Here is a 16,368-nt window from a genome sequence, read left to right on the forward strand (position 1 = left end):
TCTATGAGAAACACTGAGTTGTATTCAGTTTAAATTTCAATCTGGTTCACATCAGCAGTGACTAGGTTGAAGACTTCTGAATAGGAAGAGACACAGCTAAGGGCAAATAAAACTGGTTTAGTTCTAGCTTTGGCAATGCTAAATAATGAATGAGTACCAATTATTGTATAACTGATCAAACTTCAGTAACTGGGTCTTCTTTATGAAGTTATCACAATGTAGAATTAGTCCAGAGGTTTCCACATCAGCCAAGATAAACTCAAGGACCTAATTCTAAGCTTACATGGGCAAAGTGGTTAAAGTATGCCTTCCTGGGCTGCTTTTGTTAATGAACACAAGTTTACCTTGGGAGTGGGGCTATACTTTAATGTCAGAGCCTGGGCTGTACATGCTCACCACCTGGGTTTAATCTCTAGCATAAAGGAAGGGAGGACTGAAGAAAGCAAGAGGTTTAAGTGGTAATTTGCTCTTCGACTTGGAACTATTTTAAGCCACCACTACTTGATGTTCTGGCTTTGGACTTTGAGTGAGGGTCAGTCTCAGCAGTTTTCTCCCAGCCTGTGATTATATTATTTTTGAAGATGGCCTTTGGACTGCTCTATACTAGTTAATCTTTTCCTCCCAGTGCTCACTGCCCACAGCTGGTGTGCTGCAAACCTTTGTCATGGTTGCTTCCTGACTGGAATCTTTTGGTCATCTTCTCATTCATGAACCATCACATGTCTGCATAAGCCTATAAGATTTCATGTGGGAGTACCCTTCAACATATTTTACTAAAGGGCAGGAAAAATCTTCCACAAGTTCTCCAACTTCAGATTCTGATACTCAGCCTGTCTGTGCCATTTTCCCTTGTGGCATTCTTTCTCTGCTACTGATACTTCAAGATTTATATTTAAAAGCATCTTTTCCTTAGCATTTCTGTTTTTCTCTTTGGGGCTTGTAGGCTATTTTATTTTAAGATGTATGCTTCATAATCTAAATTATATCACTATTTTGTGATTTGATTTTTTTTCTCAATTTGATGTCCATTTATTCTGGCCAATTTAGCTGAAGAATAAAGCAAAATATTCTTTTTTTTCTTTTTTAGCCCAGCCTGACCTGGAACTCATCAGTGTAGTCCCAGGCTGACCTCTAAATCACAATGATCTACCTACCTCTTCCTCCCAAGTGCTGAGATTTAAGGCATGTACCAACATGCCTGGCCCAAAATATTCTTTATACCACACAGAACTATAAAATTCATGATCATTTAGAGAAAATTCTTATTAATGAATATTATAGGCTGTGTGACCTCAATGCTAAACCTCATGTGACACATACCAGATATCTGAAAATGAATGTTAGTTCTTTTAGAAGTCCTATCAATATTGATCTGTGCTGTTAAAATAGGATCAACTGTGGCATCCAGAATTTCAACATCTTTAGGAAGGAGAAACAATGAGTCTTAGGCAATCCACCCTCTGTGGGGAGAGGAGTTTGTTCTTAGGGATGCCTGATATGAAGCTGTCCTTGAGCAGATAGTTACTAAGTAAGCAGAACCGCATAGTTAAAACCTCCACAAACACCCCAGGGAGAAGCTCAAACAACATTGGGTGGTGTCCAAAGAGAACTCAATTCACATATGGGTCAAAATTCAACATCTCAACCTAGTCAGCAGAGAAACTCTTTAGCAACTTTATCAAATAGCCTATTTGGAATTTTAGGAATCTTACGATGTATGCATTTTACTGAGACATGATCATTTCTTTTAAATATTTTGTTTTTAATTTTACTTACAAAAGTATTTAATTCTCAGTTATAACTATAACTTGATTATGACAACCTCTATAATAGTTAATAAATAAGATATTTGGGAATTAAGCTAAATTCTAATGTCTTATTATCCTGGAAATGCATTGAAATTTCTTCAAAATAGCCTAATCTCTTTGACTATTGCTCATAAGTTTTATTTGTTGCATCTAGTTTAGAACTGATTTTGTTTGTGCTGAGTAAGACCCTGTGTACATGGACCTACTGTCTGTGGATTCTAAACGTCTTCTGGCCTTTGAGGAGAGGGCCACTTCCTAAGTAAGGAACATGCACTGGGTATTTTCCCTCTGGTTTTCTTTTTCATGAATTATTTATGGAATTTTATACTTAACATTTTTGTGCTTCAGTTAATCATAAAGAATTGAAAGGACAGAAAGTAGAGCTGGACAGAGGAGGTGACCGTGCTCTAGAGTAGTGCCCTGCTTGGGGACTGCTTTCTCTAAAGCACATAGTAATAGCACCCAGTTATCAGTTTCATTGTGTCATTCTGGTACATGCATTTAAAGTACTTTGATCATATTCACTACCCCATTGCCCTCTCTTGTCCTCATCTTTAAATGTATTTATTCAAGAAATAAAAGTATGTAAAATGCTGTTTTGCCTTCTTATTATTCCCCATGTTCTCAAATAAACTTGTTTTATATTTGTCATAGGTTATAAGTCCTATGTATATATGTATGTATGTACCTGCATATGTACATGCATGTGCCTGCAATACCTGGTCTCTTGTTACTACAAATGCCTGTCTGGCTTTAAGTGTGTAACTGAGTACTTGAATCCAGGCCAGCAGGCTTTGCAAGCAAGTGCCTTTAATTGCTGAGCAATCTCCCCAAGTCCCTGAGTATTAATTTCAGCCACATCTAATAGTTATAGGGCACTACTTTAAGAACAGCATGGTTGATTCCTAAAACTTTCCAAAATCTTTTTTTTTCTAAAATACAAGCCTAGAATGTTGCACAAAAACTAGAAGAGAGGTTCATTTTCCCATAGGACCTTCTTCCTTATAGCCTTACCAGTGGGCTCCTTTCTTTGCTTGCATATAGCATGTGTGTGTCAAGGTTTGCTCTGTAATGTGTTTTTTTTTTTTTTTCATGTTTGTGTCTGTGCCTATCTGGGAAGATGAATTGTGAGTGGACATGGTTGTTTAGCTAGACTGGCTCTATAATCAGATGAGATCACCTAAAGGGTGGAGAGAGGGAGGGGTGTGTTTGGAGCTGGACTATAACTGTCCCTGGAGAGTCAATCCTCAGGTGTCTCTACCCTTCACTGCTTAGGCCACTTTTCTGAGATTCTCATTCTGTGCTATAACTTCTTCCCCTTTGCTGATGACCTCTGGTCTCATATTTCTAGTATCTTCATACCAGAGCATTTTCACTTGGGTGTTTGCTGTCACATTACATTTAGGAAAAACTGAACACCTTTCATTCTAGAATCAGTTCTATTTATGACTTCAGCAATTCTCTTTATAGTGTTGCTAATCTACCAGCCTCCCAAATTCAAATCTCATAAGGCATTTTCCCTTTCACATTGTTTTCCATGAAGTATCCCATCAATCATCTTTTAATAAAGTGACCTTCTGAGACAAGCTGCATCTGATTAAAAAATGATTTGTGTTTAGAAAAATGATAAAATACCATTTTATAATCTCAAACCATGCATGTATATTTGCAAGCAGTTAGTGTGCTTGGCTAAACATGAACATTTAATCGAATTTAGCCTGTGGATCAATCTATATGAATGTTACTTTTAATAAAATAGATGCACTTTACTTGCTTCATTACTTATAAAAATATAGTTAAATTTCTCGCAAGAAAAAAAATGATACTATCTACTAGGAGCTGATACTCCTTGAGTATTAGTTATTAGTAGCATTTGATATTTGGGTATTAATCCTAGAAATGAGTGACCAGTAAGATGAGGAAACTGCTATGACTTGAGTTGGTCTTAATGAAAAAAATTGCTTTGTTTTTGAGAATATAAACTGCCATGACAACAAAAAGTATTTTACCACTTTTTTCCCACTATGTATCTAGTAGTAAGTACTTAATAACTATTTGTTGAATGGAATGCGCTGTAGTTGATACCAACACTGCAGTGAAATAGTGACATGACACCCTCTTCTGAGCCCTGGGTGTTGATGGCTGCCATTCCTTCCCACTTCAGAAGGGTAGCCAGATTCACTCATGTCTGGAAACATGATTATAAAAATAAGTTCCAGGATGAGCTTTAGCTTTAGTTTAGGGAAATTGTGAAGATGATAGAAAAATATTTTAAAATGCCACATTGCCACATTTTGATTTCTGCTCTTGACAAGAGAGCATGCCCTTATTTCTCCTTATTCCTCCTTAGTGCAATTTTAAACTCTGAATAACAGTTATACAACAGAGTTCTCCATTGGATGAACTCTGCAAGATGAGGAAAGAAACACAGCCTAGGTTGGTACTTCAAGAGTAGAGGAATACCACAGTGGCGAGATGTCCTCTTGTCCCCTCTGCAGAAGGTGGCCCAGTGCTGGTGGTCCCAGTGTACAACTCAGCAACAGAAGCAGCCCAGGGGAGGCTTATTCCCACGCCAGACAGAGCTGCATCTTGCTGCAAGCACCAGCAACATAGTGTAAACAAAGCCCCACTGACAGACATCTAGGCAAACATTCTACTTCCCTGCTAGGCCTGAGACTCCTTCTACCTGGTCATGAGTAACCATCCCAGGACACTCCTCAGCGAATCGCCGTCACAGGAGTTCCTGACCTAGGATATTGTCAATACTATGAGTCATGGACTCTTTTATCAGGGGCACCAGAATGGTCTGGCCCAGGGAAACTTCAACTTCCCTTTAAAACAGTACCACCAAAGAACTCTTGGGAACCCTAGCAGGACCAGATGGCTTCTGATGCATCCAGAGAAGGCTCTCAGAACTAAATCACCATTGAATCACAAAGCACAAAAATGTAAGTTTGGACCTTTGTGGTGATCACAGACTGACACTTAAAATAAAAGATTAAAATAGGTCCTGGATGTGGGGGCGGCGGTGCATGCTTGTAATCTCAGCCCTTGGTATGCTGAGTCAGGAGGATTGCAAATTTGAGGGAAACCTGGTCTACATCATTCCAGGCTAGCCTGGATTACACAGTGAGACCCTGTCTCACAAAACTAATAGCAATAGCAACAACAAAGATAGGACTGTCTTCTAGCATAATGGATAAAGCATCATGAGTATCATATAGTCACCTGTTCTACAACAGGGATTATCACAGTTTGGACAAGTAAGTATACTCAAAGGATAACAATACTATGATATATCAGATACTAGAATTATATAAGGATTGTACAGCATTCACCAGAAATATTTCAACTCATAATTTATATTTCTTGACACAAAAATATAATGGCTTATCAAAGACAGGAATTGGGGACTTTGCAGACAGCTTAATGTTTGCCTCACAAGCATCAGGACCTGAGTTTTATGCCTAGAATCCCAGTAAAAGTGCCTAGTTTGGCAGTGTGAACCAGGAATCCCAGTGCTGGGGAGGGGGACTGAAGGAGCCCTGAGGCTAACTGGCCAGCTAGTCTGCCACAACCAGTAAGCTGCAGGCCAATGAGCTCAAGATCCTATCTCAAAAGGGTGAATGGTTCTGATGATGGCACACACAGCCTCCACACACGCATGTGCACATGCATGCTTACACCATTACTCATGCAGATGTGTAACAGAAGTTAGTAAAAGTCATTAAGGAATATGCCCTATATTCAATTAAAATGTTACATAACTGAAAAATAAAATATTAACCCCCCCAAGAAAAACCAGAGGAAATGGTCCTGTCAACTGTGAATTCTACATCGAACCAAACTATCCTATAGGAGATTCTCTCATTCTATGTGCCTGTCATGTCTTTGCCTATTAGTTCTCTCTCTGTCCTTTCTCTCTTCCCTCCTTTCTCTTTTTCCCTACTCTCCTAGTCCTTCCTTGTTTGTCTGTCTGTGCAACTCTGTAATTGTTAGGGAGCCCAAGTGGTGACATAGAATGAAAGTTATGTGAAATGAAGAGAGAAAGAGATGTAATTTTTATTCATGTATTTCATAAACATTTAACTGAAGTATTCACCAGCAAATAGATTAGAATGAATACGTAAATTATGTTAGAACAATTAACTTATTTTCCTTGTTTATATTTCTCAAATTTAGTATAATGCTTTACTTTACTAATTAAAACAGTACTCTTTCATCCAAACCATTGTGTTTCATGTGTCTGTCATTGGATCTGATCACTGCCAAGTATCATTGCAGTTGCTGCCTCATTTACATTCTGATGCATGTTGCAGAGTCTCCTCCCAGTCATTTTTCCTCCAAAACAGAGAGCATATACTCAGCTCTGAAACCTCAGCCTCTCCCCTACCTGCTGATACTGGATACCTAATAAAAAATTGTCCAGTTAACTGACTTGAATATGAATATGTTGAGTATTATAATTAGAGGTTCTTTCATTGCTTGGGTAATAGCTTGAATAATTTTGTCAGTCAACCAAAACAAGAGCACCACATGTTATCTTCTGGAAAAGTATTCGATGCCAGGCTTGAGTATAATTCTTAGGGTATTGTTTAGGATTCTTCTAAACATAGCCTAGGAATTGTTTACAAAGTCTGATTTGGCATCACTTGTGTAAGAAATACAGACTAAGCTACTATAGGAAACACACAAAAGGACAAAGGATTTGTTTTTTTATAGACCTTAAAATAATAGCGCAGAAAAAATCTCAGTGGTGAGGTCATCTCTGTCTCCTACCCTTGATGACAGCACCTTAATTCTTCCTACAGATCAGTGTGAAGCTTCAATTAACAAATCTCCTGGAAATGACAGGCCTTTGGAAGGCAACAGCCTTGTTAAGTCATTCCCCACATCATAATTCCCATCAGCCAAGTAAAGCCTCCCTCACAAGATAGAGATGCCTCTGTGCTGCACCTAAGCTGTATCTTCCCACTGAAAGTGGTGGAGGAAGACTTCTGAGCACCCAATTCACTACACTTCCCCCTTGCTGGTGACACTTTTGGCCAAGGTGCTCACTTTGCTTGCTCTTCTCCCATCAAATATAACACAGTTGTTTAAAAATGCATTTACCCCCTTTCAGAAAATCATATGGATTATATGTGCCCTTGTTTAGCATGCACTTGGTCATTCACACAGGAGTCTTGAAGTTGGAGCTTAGTTTTCTTTTATTATGTTAAAAAATGGTGCCTGATGAGCCTGTCAGAAAATTTTAGGAGTCACCAAGTAAGAAGTTAATTTTGTCCTTTTAAAGCTGGTTTTGAAAGGGTTCTCAGAAAGGTCCATGAATGGTCCTCATCAGTGATGACCTCTGCCTCGTTGCTTCACTCCTCCATGGAAGTCCCAGCAATGGTCCTCATCAGTGATGACCTGTGCCTCATTGCTTCACTCCTCCATGGAAGATGCAGCAGTGGTCCTCATCAGTGATGACCTGTGCCTCATTGCTTCACTCCTCCATGGAAGACCCAGAAATCGTCCTCATCAGTGATAACCTCTGCCTTGTTGCTTCACTCCTCCATGGAAGTCCCAGCAATGGTCCTCATCAGTGATGACCTCTGCCTCGTTGCTTCACTCCTCCATGGAAGACCCAGCAGTGGTCCTCATCAGTGATGACCTCTGCCTCGTTGCTTCACTCCTCCATTGAAGACCCAGCAGTGGTCCTCATCAGTGATGACCTGTGCCTCACTGCTTCACTCCTCCATGGAAGATGCAGCAATGGTCCTCATCAGTGATGACCTCTGCCTCGTTGCTTCACTCCTCCATGGAAGACCCAGCAATGGTCCTCATCAGTGATGACCTCTGCCTCGTTGCTTCACTCCTCTATGGAAGTCCCAGCAATGGTCCTCCTCAGTGATGACCTCTGCCTCATTGCTTCACTCCTCCATGGAAGATCCAGAAATCGTCCTCATCAGTGATAACCTCTGCCTCGTTGCTTCACTCCTCCATGGAAATCAAACTAAGATTCAGCCCATGGAGGAGCTGAAGTCCAAGTCCCAGCTACTGGAGGTAGAGAACGATGTTATTTTCTGACTGGCTTTTGGAGTTTTTAATCCAAGCAATTTATGTTTCCTTTGCTTTGTACCATTCATAACCTATTCCTGACTCACAATGATGCAAAAGTCCTCAGTACTTGCTGTGTGTTTTCTAGAACATGTAACATTAGCTTGAGGTCATTCTTAATAAGAGTATGAGTGTATGCACATGCTCATGTAATCACGTATGCTGTTCACACCCCTGTGTTCCACATCCAGGACTTTGTCATTCCTGGTTATGAATTCATTTTTAGATAGGAAATTTTATTATAACCTTTTATGTGTGTATGTCTAGTGTGCGTGTGTGTGATTGTGCATAGGAGTGCTGCTGGATGTCTTTCTCTATCACTCCACATTATTTTTCAAGACAGGGTCATGTACTGAACCTGGAACTTACTGATTCAACTAAACTAGCTAACCAGTTAGCCTCATTAGTGCCCTGTCTCCACCTCCCCCAAACTATGATCATATCTACTACGACATTGTGTGTGGGTGCTGGGGATCTGAACTCAGGACCTCATGCTTGTGTGGTAAATCCTTTGTTGACTGAGCCAGCTTCCCAATCCAAATTTTATTATTATATTCTCATTGTTTCTTACAGGATTATTGGACTTGAACAAATGGAATAAGGAAATGTCTTCTAAACTCCACTAACTCATAATTCTTTTTCATTCTACCAGCAATAGCTGTAATCATCATAGTAGTGAGAAGAGAACAAATGCGTGCATCATGTTCTCTAACTCAGCAGCACCTACATTCAGAAGGATCAGTTCATTACAAGAGTGGATTTGGCAATTTCCCAGGTAGCAATGCATTTTCCATTAAATGAACAAGTGAATAGTTTTAAATTGAATGTATATTTCCATAATTATTTCATGGAATTCTTCATGAGAATTTCATGGGTTAGACAATTGGAGCAATATTGTATTGCTGTGAGATTTTGTAGAAGATTACTAAAGTGGCATCTGCTACTGTACTCTTTCAACAATGCTATATTCCTAAGAAATGGAACAAGTTGAGAGATCATTATTTTCACAAATGTTTCCATTAATGACGAAACCCCAATTAATGGTGCAGTAATTTATTTCATACTAACATAAGAATAGAAAGGGACTAAGGAAAGAACCAAACTCAAATGGAAGTTATCAAGTGCATTGGGAACTGGCATAGGAGTGTGAGAGCATTACCAACTCATCTACCCAAGGCACCTCTCCATCTCCACTGCCTTTCTTCATTGTCATGACCCCTCTCCCATAGTTCAGCCCTCCAGATAAATTCAACTGACATATTAGAAATATCCCACAAGGATCACTGCAGCTGTCACACAAGGGTTTAGTTAATATTTTTCAACCTGCCATGTATTTACTTCATCAATGTGTCTTCAACTTTTCACTAAGAAGACTTGGTCAGCCCAGTTGAAGACTCTTTTCTTGGTTCTCCCATCATTGGCTTTGGGCATATTTTCTGAGTAATGTTCTCAGTTTTTCTAATAGCCTGTTGATATATAGTCTTCCCTGTGCTTTTATACTTAATTTAGACTAAATGTTCTTTCTCAATGGCTCTATAGATTTGCATAGGAAACTTTCTGTAAACCAGAGAAGTTCATCAAGCTTACTTATTTTGGACTTCCATAATTATTGAGGACTTCATTTGTTAGTAATAAATATGTATTAATACTTTAAAACAATGAGGCTGGGTGTGGTGGCACATGCCTTTAATCTCAGCACTCAGGAGGCAGAGGTAGGTGGATTGATGTGAATTCAAGGCCACCTTAAGAGTACAGAGTGAATTCCAGGTCAAGACCCTACCTCAAAAAACAAACAAACAAACAAAAAGGACTATAAAACAATGGAATTTGTGTGAAGTACATAGGAATAAAATGTAAATCTTGGGATAGAAATAAAAATTATCAGAAATATATTATGTCCATGAGGAGAAAAAAGTAAAAGACAAGGAACTAAATAAAATTTACACACTTTGTAGTAAAACTTTCAGCAAGTTTTCTTAATCATGAAGAAATTTGGAACATTCTTTTTTGTTGGAATAAATGAATGCTTTAAGGGAAAGTGCATATTCATAGTTGAGATTTAGAGTTCCCAGTGAAATTACCAGCTTGTCATTCAGTCACCATATGGAATGTGTGTGTGTGTGTGTGTGTTATAAACCACCCATGCACACAGAGCTTATCTGAATTTGTTCTTTAGTATCTTAATACATAAACTTAAATGTTCATATGAGGTTCAATATGTGTTTGAAGAAAGATTTTCATATAAAATCAAACTAAACAATCAAACAAAATAATATAAATGATACTTAGAGAAAACAGCCCACTTACGAAAGGAAAGCTAAACGAATCAGGATCTGGAAAATTGATTCAATACTTAAAAGCACTTACTTGGAAAGCCTGCCAACCTGGCTTTACTTCCCCAGCCACTCATGTAAAGCAGGACTCAAAAAGTGGTATAGGGTTGGAGAGATAGCTTAGCAGTTAATGTGCTTGTCTGCAAAGCCAAGAACCCAGGTTCAATTCTCCAGAGCATATGTAAAGCCAGATGCAGAAGGTGGTTGTTGCATGTGTTTGAATAATATATACATTTATCCAGACAAGAGCAGGCTTTATACTCCTAAGGCTCATGACGTTCCCTGCCATAGGCTTTTGATTAGGTTTTCAGTACCAGGCATGTATTCCCTCCCATAGAGTTGGCCTTCAGTCCAATTAGAGAGCAGTTGGTTTCCCCCATAGCAGACATGCCACTATTGCACTAATTTGGGTATTTTGCTATGTGATCAAACTCGAAGCTTCTAGTGTTCACAGCTGATGAGTTCTGTCTCCCATAGGACTGCATACAATGCAGCTTTGTCCAGCTTTCAGTTGGCTGGTTTATAGGGAGAAGGTTTTTCTGCTCAGTACAGGCATGTGAAGTCTTCAGCAATGAAGTCTTACCATCTTTTTCTCAAGGGAAACCAAGGGCCTTAGCAATAGCCTATAATGTTTTGGAAGCAATAGGGACCTCCGTGGCCAACAACTCACTGAAAGGTATACCATTCCTGGCACTGAAAATTTTCTAGTCACAATCTATGGCTTCTGGATGTGCCATTATTCAAAAAAGTAGGTGTTTGTAGGTCTTATTCTGAATATCTTGAATTTTGATTAACCCTCCCCCTGCCCTTCTTTTACACAATATCTTCTCCTGACCTCTCCTAGACCTTTCCCCTCCCTGTAACCTGTTCTTATGCTTACATATATACAATACCATCCCCTTAACTCCTTCCCTATCCTCCTTCCCTTATTATAGGCTTTTTCTCGCTTACTGGCCTCTGCTACTGATTTTTGGTTCCAGCTCACACACAAGTCTATACATATGTAGCTAGGATCCACATTTGAGAGAGAACATGTGACCTTTGGCTTTCTGAGCCTGAGTTACCTCACTTGGTATAATCCTTTCCAGATCCATCACCCATATCCCTGAAAGTTTCATAATTTCATTTTTCTGTAACCTTACTTTTTAAGAAAAGGTCTATTATTTAACCTAGTGTGCACTGATGCCATTGAACTGCCAGTCAGCTAGCCCCAGGAATCCTACTGTCCTTATGTCCCTACAGCTGGGAATACAGACACACTGCAAACATGTGGCTTTTTATGTGGGTGCTGGGGATCTGAACTCAGGTCCTTGTGCTTGCGTGACAATCACTTTAACCGATGAGTTATCTCCCTAAGAGCCTTTTCTCTTATTTAATTAATGAAAGTTTATCCTTTCCATTTCTTAATCAAGACACTTGAGCATTACCACTCCCTGTACTATTTCTAAAGGAATAGTAATTGTCTGAATATGTTTTAATAGATCTTGTTTCTTAAATATGTTTCTCACTGTCTCTTTTGCCTGCCCATTGACTTAAATAAATCCTTTAAAGTCATGTCCCTCCATGCCTGAAACTATCAATCCTAATATGTTTCTTGGAGAAGTACTTATTCTTTAAGAATCAAATGGACTCCTGGCAAAATTTGCACTACCTTTCTCAGCCACATTAACTCATTCGTTCCTTGTGTTCCAACAAACAGGTCTCTCTCTCTCTCATCTCTGTGTCCTCTTTTTTTTTAATTAATTAATTTATTTATTTGGAAGAGAAGCTGATAGAGATAGATGTAGAAAGACAGAATGGACATGCCAGGGCCTCAGCCATAGCAAATGCATGTGCCACCTTGTGTGTGTGGTTCACATGGGTCCTGGGGAATTGAACCTAGGTCCTTTGGCTTTGCAGGCAAGTGCCTTAACTGCTAAGCCATTTCTCCAGCCCTCTCTGTGTCCTCTTACCAGCGTTCTCATTACAGAGGTCCTTTCTTGACCACATTTTCTGTCATTTGAAATTCTAGTGTACTGATATCTACCTTCACACACACTTTCATGTTCATTAAGTGTACCATATACTTTTAATAACCACAAAACTGTTCATTTGTGAATTGTATTGGGGATATAGTCACAAAACAGAGGGTGAACTAAAAGATCAGGATATAAAGAGATTAAGTGGGCTATGGCACAGAAAGAACAATTATTTTCCAAGATATCTTGGGAAATTTAAAGCAGGACAAAAGTGACTGCGATTCTTATAACTACATTTTGTTGGTTCTGGAAAGAGAAAAAGAGAGGTTGAGGCATCTGTAAGAAAGGCCAAGGAGCTAGTATGAGGAGGAGCTAGTATGAGGAGAAGGTAATACTGGGAGGCAGGCTTGGGAACAGAAGTCAAAAGGTCCTTATTTATTGATTAGCAATACACTGGCCATTTGACTGGTGCAGCAGATCCAGCCAACCCTAGTTACATATAGCATGCCTACTTTCTGCCATGAAGCAAAGATGCTTGTATACAGTAGGCTGAAAATGTGAAAGAAAGCAAAGGCCAGGGAATATAAATGTAAAAGTACAACAAGCCCAGTTTTAAACGAATAGTTTTACTTTAATGAATGCAAGACTGTGTTTAAAGATGCAAATAGAATTTCACGTGTGGTGCTCTTCCTCAGTGCAAAGTGACTCCTAGAGTAAACCCTCCTAGTCCAAGTTCCAGGTGCTAGCATACTCCAAAAGCTCCTTCATCCTGTTTGATTTGCATGCTTTTGAAGGCTTTGGGATTTAAATCTAATCTTTCTTTCCATCCCTTTAATGTGGAGCTGTTCTTTGCTTCCTGTATCCACCTGGTCTTGTCTTCAGACATCAATTAACCTCTGTCCTGCATAGTTACCTCCAGGTGGGTTATCATCTTTCCCATTCAAAGCCCTTGCTGCACCATTCTGTGCTGGAATCTCTTTTATAAGATCAGATACCTGTGTTTCTCCTCCTACCTAGGTTTTTATTTGTTTTTTTTTAGGTAAAATGTGAACAAATGTAAATTATTATTTTTTTCATTTAAAATTTTCTGTAAGGATTTAAGGAACCAAAATGTAACAGGATAGAGGAAGTTGAGGGAGGCACTACACCAATTTAGATGGTAATATTTGATATATAATGAATACTTATTATGTGCTAAAGTCCAAATGTGCAAAGCAGTGTATATCCCTGCAGGGCTGTAACATCTCTGCTGATGTAGAAATATAGTCAGGAAGTGAGGACAAAGAGCTGTGACCCCAGATGAATGGGCTTCAGATTCCTAGCTCTAATCTTCAGCTTATGGTCTTTCTTGGAAGCCAAGCTAAGAGGAAAGAATCTGCAACTTATTCCATTTGCATACATAGCATGTAGATGAGGGATAATACATAAGGCCTATGTAGACTTTTAGTAGAACAAATGTTTTCTCAATTAGGAAGTATATGGTAACTTTGTTAATCAAAGCAAGATGGAATTTCTGAGCTATGGACTGTTTACCTTAGAGGATAGGGAGAGAGGAAGTTATTCACCCCCTAAGTCTGAAGATCATCTGCTATAAAACTATTTTTTCTTTGCTGAAGAAATTCTGAATTCATCAAGAAAACAGAATGGGTGATAATGCTCTGGAAATAGTGATTGATTTTTATACTGCTTTCAGAGTCATCATATGCAGACAGTCTGACTTCTCTATTGATCTGAGCTAATGTTGAGTTAAGGGATATGGATACTCCTCTCCAAAAGTCAGCCAGACCTTGAAAGAGTATTTTCCTTTTGTAACATGAGAAACAATTAGGAATTACCAAGTTAGATTGGGATCAGTGAAATTATTTTTGCTTTATGAATAATGAGCATATTACTAAAACATAAAAATCTTTTAAGAGAGGAAGAATTTTTATTAAGATCATCCTAGGAACCTTTTATATTACACAAGAAAGGCATTGATGATCTTTTGAAAAGCATAATAATGAAACTAATTATGTTCAGAACTCAGAGAGTTTTAATTGTCCTTAGGAGAAGATTCTAACCCATCTAAGTTTATCCTGTCCTAAAGTTGTCAAATAGTTCTTATCACCAAGCATTCTGTTCATCTCCATGACAAGCGGGTAAGCTTTCAAACATTGAATCACTTTGTAAATTTCATGTTATTATTTATGTGAATGCTATTGGACATCTTTTGTCAACATCTTACTTATTACAAATATTAATATTTTATATCATCTTTCCATATGGCAACATTTATAAATGTGTGACAAATGACTTCAATTCATTTTATTGAATTATAGTTTATTTCATCAAAGGTCATCTATTTTAAGTTCAGTTTGGGGAATTTTGACAAATTTATATAGTCATGCAACCACCATCACAGTCAGATGTCTAGTAATTCCATTACCCTTATTCAATCTGAAGTCTTTTTGCAGCTAGTCTTAATGCAGCCACTCTTGCTTGGGACAATTCTGATTTCTGTCTGTCAATATAGTTTGGGCTTCTCTGTATTTTTATATGAAGTTATATAATATGGAATTACACTATGTAGTCTTTGTATCTCATTTATCTTTATCCTTGAAAAATACTTAAACAAATGAAATTAACACAGTTTACCCAAGACTGGAGAAAATGGTATTTAAAAAAGTAGTTTAAGTAACCTGAGTTTAGACTATATGAACTCTACACTATGTCAAAGAATACCAATACAACTTGTAAAGCTAGGCAAAAGATTTGAATATACAACTCATATAAGAAGGTATACAAATGACAAAATAAATAAAAGAACCCCCAAATCTATAACCATCAGAAAACCAAAAGTTAAAATCATATTGAGATGCTCTGCATACCCACTAGAATGGCTAGAAAACACTAATATGTGAAGTGGGGAAATTCTTGGGAAAATAGCTAAAAATATTCTAATAAAGTTAAAAATATTTTATCATATCTCAGCAGTCTAACCCTTACTATTTACCCAAGAGAACTTTAGAAATTACTGACACAAATACCTACTAAAATGTTAATAGCAGTTTTATCTATAATAATCCTTAACTGAAAACAACTCAGGTATTTGTTGCCGATAGACAGAGATGATCCCAGGGAGGGCTGAAGTTAGTGGAATTGATACTGGGAAACCTGGATCTTCACAAACTTGAGGGATTTCTCATGAGCACATGAGGAGACAGAAGGATAAAAAAGACTTAAGACCTGCAGACCAGAGCATCTCCAACAACTTCAAAGAGCTGAACGCTTAGCACATCAGCCCAGGTGCCTGTGCCCCTTAGGGAGATGAGGCCAAAGGTCCTGTCAGGCGGAGCTCTGGGATGTGTGTCTACTTCTGATGAGCAGGAAACGCTGAGGTGCTCATACTTCAGCTACTTGCTGAGCCTGTAGACCCTGGGTTATGTCCCTTTACAATGACTCTATGGACTTGAGTGGCTTTGTTCTGTAAGCAGCAGACACAGTGACTCAATTAAAAAAAAAAAGTCATGTAATGTTTACTCTCTTAATCAGTTTTGAATTTTGAAATTCAGTGGCAGTAAGTCCATGTATGTCATGTAAATGTGGTTGCCATCCACAATTTCCAGAAATCTACCGTTCCATTGGGAAGTACTATCCTCAAGACACACTGCCTCCCATTCTTACTCCAGCCTTCGGAAACCACTATTCTATTTTCTGTCTCTGTGAATGTGACTAGTCCTGTCATTTAATATAGGTGGAATCTTAGGCAGTATATTCATTTTTGTGACAGATATTTCAGTTAACTTACTATCTTTAGGGTCCATCTACATTATAATATGTGTGTGTCACAGTCCTTCTTTTCTGTCTAGGTCAAAACATTCCATTGTAAGTGAAGAGTGAAAGTTCATGCCTGTAATCACAGCACCAGAGAGGTAGAGGCAGGAGGATGGCAAGTTTGAGACTAACCTGGGCTATATAGTTTCAGAACAAAACAAAATAAAGCAAAAACAACACAAAATTCTGTGTATCTGGTCCCCTTCTTATTCCATTCATTTTTGATGGACACAGGTTTCCAAACCTTTTGATCATTACAATACTGCTATAAATATATCTGTGCAAGTATATATATATATATATATATATATATATTTTGTTTTTTTAAGGTAGGGTTTCACTCTAGCTCAGGCTAAC

This window comes from Jaculus jaculus, chromosome 15 (genome assembly GCF_020740685.1).
Source record: "Jaculus jaculus isolate mJacJac1 chromosome 15, mJacJac1.mat.Y.cur, whole genome shotgun sequence".
Taxonomy (NCBI): Eukaryota; Metazoa; Chordata; class Mammalia; order Rodentia; family Dipodidae; genus Jaculus; species Jaculus jaculus.